Source organism: Sinocyclocheilus rhinocerous, unplaced genomic scaffold (assembly GCF_001515625.1).
Source record: "Sinocyclocheilus rhinocerous isolate Xijiao unplaced genomic scaffold, SAMN03320098_v1.1 scaffold46420, whole genome shotgun sequence".
Taxonomy (NCBI): domain Eukaryota; kingdom Metazoa; phylum Chordata; class Actinopteri; order Cypriniformes; family Cyprinidae; genus Sinocyclocheilus; species Sinocyclocheilus rhinocerous.
Genome location: NW_015667241.1, coordinates 1 through 219, shown reverse-complemented (window position 1 = coordinate 219; position 219 = coordinate 1).

Genomic DNA, 219 nt, shown 5'->3' with positions numbered 1-219 from the left:
ACAAAGAGGGTAAGTCACAGAAGGTCATTACTGAAAGGGGTGGCTGTTCACAAAGTGCTGTATCAAAGCATATTAAATGCAAAGTTGACTGGAAGGAAGAAATTGGGTAGGAAATTGTGCACAAGCAACAGGGATGACCGCAAGATTGAGAATACTGTCAAGCAAAGCCGATTTAAATACTTGGGAGAGCTTCACAAGGAGTGGACTGAAGCTGGAGTC